The sequence below is a fragment of the Triticum dicoccoides genome, chromosome 7A (assembly GCF_002162155.2).
Source record: "Triticum dicoccoides isolate Atlit2015 ecotype Zavitan chromosome 7A, WEW_v2.0, whole genome shotgun sequence".
Classification (NCBI taxonomy): Eukaryota; Viridiplantae; Streptophyta; class Magnoliopsida; order Poales; family Poaceae; genus Triticum; species Triticum dicoccoides.
Window position 1 is genome coordinate 194,868,053 of NC_041392.1, and position 4,797 is coordinate 194,872,849.

At 42.3% G+C, this 4,797-nt stretch overlaps 1 pseudogene; it reads left to right on the forward strand.

Annotated features, from left to right (window-relative positions):
* Positions 1-956: 956 nt before the first annotated feature.
* LOC119328685 lies at positions 957-2,074 on the forward strand (annotated as a pseudogene).
* The last annotated feature ends 2,723 nt before the right edge of the window (positions 2,075-4,797 follow it).

The window sequence follows — 4,797 nt, forward strand, 5'->3', positions numbered from 1 at the left end:
AGATGAATTCAGGATTTTTATCTTTCATATTAACATAGTAAATAAATTGTACCTTCTCAGAGACTAAGAGCGAACTCGGAAGCAATAGCAATTGTTCTTTTTTTGAACACAGTACGGACACAAGCGCTCATATACACGCGCATTCACTCATCCCTATGGACGCACACACGCACATCCTACCCCTATGAGCACCTTCGAAAGACTGAGCCGACATATCATCTTGATAAATGCAAGCATCAGGATTTAAACCCTGGTGGGCTGCGGATACCACAGTCCCTCTAATCATCCAACCACAGGTTGGTTGATAACATTTTCGCTAGCCAGAGCAAAGTTGTAACAGTTGAAGGCTAATTAACCAGTTAGCTAATCGACTAAATTAACGCAGGAAAATAATTGGATGCTGTTTTTTCTACTTTATTCCAGTAGGAAACTCTACAGGTCGTAATTGTTGTCTTCCCACAACGAAAAAGAAAGAGGAAACAAGACGTTGGCGCAGTCAGAGCTAAGAAGTTGTAAGAAGAATTCTCCTGACTAGAGAGAAGAAGTTGTAATAATCGTTAAAGGCTAATTAATTAACTAGTTATGCCCAAAGAAAACCTGGTGCAGAAAAATAGCCTAACAATATGGACCAGAAGTAATGGTTGTCTCTAGATTAGCTAATCAACTTATTGTTAAGTAAAGCAGATAAATAATCAAACGTTGGCAGGTCATTCTCACATGTGCAGCAAGCGCACGTACAAGCAAGAAGAATTTTATACCAGAAGTACTTTACCGCTACGCGGGAGCCTCTTTCTACTCACTACTTCGTGCAAGCACCGTATCTCACTATCCCCAATACTTAATTACGTAAAGGTAACTATATATGCCACCTAGTTCCATTTGTTAAACCAAAGCAAAACACACACATACTGCATACTACAGTTAGTTGCTAGCAATACACACATCATCTGGTCAACATGGCCATCCCACCAAAGGTTTTGCTCCTTGCCATACTCGGTTGCCTCTGCCTCTGTAGTTCAGTTCTAGCAGCTCGCGAGCTCAGTGATGACTTGTCTAGCGTAGCAAGGCACGAGAGTTGGATGGCCCAGTACGGCCGTGTGTACAAGGATGCCACTGAGAAGGCTCAGAAGTTTAAGGTGCAAGGCCAATGTCGAGTTCATTGAGTCCTTCAACGCCGAGAACCACAAGTTCTTTTTGGGCGTCAATCAATTTGCCGACCTCACCAATGCGGAGTTTAAGATGACAAAGGCTAAGAAAGGATACACAGCCAGCTTGGAGAGGGCTCCCATGGGATTCAGGTACGAGAACGTGACCTTGGATGCACTGCCGGCAACAGTAGATTGGAGGACGAAGGGTGCGGTCACTCCCATCAAGGATCAGGGTCAATGTGGTAAGTACATAGTATAATGATGTATGCCATACATATCTCGATATTTTTTGTTAAAAGTTTATGTGATCATGTATGTCCCACAATACAATAATTTGTAGGTTGTTGTTGGGCATTTTCTGCTGTTGCTGCAACCGAGGGCATCGTCATGCTAAAAACTGGCAAGCTTATCTCTTTATCGGAACAAGAGTTGGTAGATTGTGACGTCCACGGTGTGGACCAGGGCTGTGAGGGTGGGCTCATGGATGATGCGTTCAAGTTCATCATTTCAAACGGTGGCCTTACTAGTGAGTCTAGCTACCCATATACGGCAGAAGATGGAAAGTGCAAGAGTGGATCCAAAGATGCCGCCACCATCAAGAGCTACGAGGATGTGCCGGCCAACAATGAAGGTGCCCTCATGGCGGCTGTTGCGAACCAACCTATTTCGGTAGCCGTGGATGGTGGTGACATGACGTTCCAATTTTACAAAGGGGGAGTGATGACTGGTTCTTGCGCACTGACCTAGACCATGGCATTGCAGCTATTGGCTACGGAAAGACGAGTGATGGCACAAAATATTGGCTGTTGAAGAATTCGTGGGGAACAACATGGGGAGAGAATGGGTATTTAAGAATGGAGAAGGACATTTCTGACAAGAGAGGCATGTGTGGTCTTGCCATGGGGCCTTCCTACCCTACTGCGTAGTAAGAGCATCAAATGCCACACATCCACGTACATGCACGAAGATTAAATAAACATATGCACCTTGTCTCTAGGGATTCTCTTATATGTCTTCAATTTGTGTGAAAATATACGTCGTTATGTATTGGCAATTTATACATCATGGATATTGTGTAAATATGTTGAATATGTACATGATGGTTATGATTTATTTTTTCGTGTTGTATTTGGTTTTATGCTGCTACATTTGATTTCATAGTCCCCTTGAGGATGAGACTATTAAAATATGTGTTGTGGCAAGTGATCCATGTGTGTATGCTTCTCATAGTTTACTGTCCTATAAGTTCTCCGTGTGGCAAACAACAAATTCAGCAGGTTCGTCTTCTCCATGGTATTATGCATGTCACACACGACATCCATTGTAAAACATATTACCAATCAATCTACCTTCATGATGTGTTCTATGACGTGTTATTCGTGTCTGATCTCCATGTGTGAGTAGTCCGGTAAGGTATGGGTTGAGGCAAGAGCCTTGCAACCCTTTGTATATGTTGTGGGGATCAATGGAAGTGCTTTGAATTAATGTCCCATATGTGTGCAACAAAATTGTTCCGGAGACGTCTCTTGTCTCATTTGTGTTCTTCATCCTTGCAGGTACCCAGGATCATGGAGAGTGAGCCATAGAGAGGCTAAGGACAGGGGGACCGTGAAGTGTTGTTCTGAACACCAATGATAGAAGGGTTTAACATGGTAACATGGATCCTATATCTGAGGATTCAAGAGGTGTAGTCATTAAACGCACAAAGCTCTTGTCTGATTATTGCAATGTCACTTATTTTAGTCATTAAATGTCACATATTTTAGTACGTGATTTTAAAACCCAATATGACGACTTAATTTGTTCAGCTATTTACAGATAAATATTTGAACAAAGTGGTGTGTTTTAAGATTCCCTCCAAAAAAGCACATAGGTATAGCAAACCAGATACTAATTTCAATTGATATGCACTATTTAGGAATATTATTTAATATAACATCCGTTGATAGTAGCGATTTTCACACAACGCCTTTTAGGTTGGCCCACGTATTACTTGCAGAATGATCGTCTAAGTTTTTGAGTTGGCAATTCTACCAGTTCATTCGAAAGCTCAAAGTATGTTAGAACCACTTATCCTATATGGCACAACGACAACTGTTCAAGATCATAAAAGAGGGAAATGTGGTCTGCCATCCCTTAACAAGAATAAGGAAATCAAACAACACAAGAACATTACATAACTCATTGACAAAAAAAATACCAAGGTAGATATATGAGGAAAATATCAAGAGCTATTGAGTTATGATACAACAAAAGGAGGTTCGATTTTAACAAGTTAGTATACTTCTGGGGTATTTAACCACTACCGCAGAAACTCTTATTAGTGACGGACCCAAAAGGCCCATCAATGATAAGCGAGCGGCCTCTTAAGATTGGCGCTTGTCACTACTAATTGGGCTACTAGTGACGCACACAGTTGTCGTTGTCGGTCACTGATTGCTCGTCCGGGCCGGGCCCAACCAATAATGGACCACACTAATGCCACCTAATGAGGCACCATGTAGAAATCACACGAACATAGCCCCTAATGATAAGTGCACTCATACTATACCTGACAACTAGACCAAGTACAACAACAAAACCCAACTCCTTTCTCACCATTTGCATTCATTTCTTACTTGTGCATCTTTATCACTAGATTTATCTGCCGTTTCATGACACAGATTACACCATCCATGTCCTTCACCTTCTTAGCAAGATTTCAGTTCCTCAAAACTCAGGGTGACACTTCATGCCCAGCTTTCCACTCATATCATCATCCAATTTGACTACCGAGAAGATTGAAATCCTAATTAATGTGTAAATGGGATCAAGACATTTACAAGCTCAAACATTTATGTAACTCAAATGAAATTCAAAGTTTATTAACCTCTTGGAAGCATTGTATGAAACAGAAACCATACCACCCCAAATAAACAAAGAATTAAAGTATGTTTCAACATTGTAATTTTCATGAATATGGACCAAGGATGTCACCTTAGCCCACGAGTTGCCGTCGATCGATCCTATCGGCTTTGTAGGCGGGAAACAATATGGGCTCACAAGGTCGTCAACAACAGGAGAGTTCAGGTAGGCCGCGTTGTTGAGAAAGGTGGCCTAAAAACGCACAATGTAGGAGAACCCTAATAAAGTGTAATTGATCATAGCAAGAACTAATATAAACTTTTGCAGTTTGTGAAAAAAATATATACATATTGAACATGAACCACAAATATCCAAATGGATTTAATTGTTCATCAAAAATAAAAAATCACAAAATACCTCGTACCGGTGGGCTTAGGATATGGTGGTCGTCATTGTAGGGCTTAGGGAAGGTAGGTCGCTGGCATCAAAGGGTAGGGAGAAGCATCGGGCGGGAATGGAGGTCACCGATATTGGAGGGCCCGGGGAAGTTAGGTCGTCGGCGTGGTGGTGAGACCAACACAGGGGACAAGTCAACATGGAAAAGAGGTTGGTGCGGGGGAGAGACCAACGTAGGGGGTCAGCCGACACGGGCGGATGCCATGGCGATAGCAGTGGGATCGAGTCCAAATGCCTATAGTTTGGTGAAAACCTATGTTAGATCTGGGATCAAGTGGTGGAGCGGCATCAACATGGGAGGATCTACTCCACTAACTCAGTTTTAGGGTGACGCTGGGTGAGCATGAGG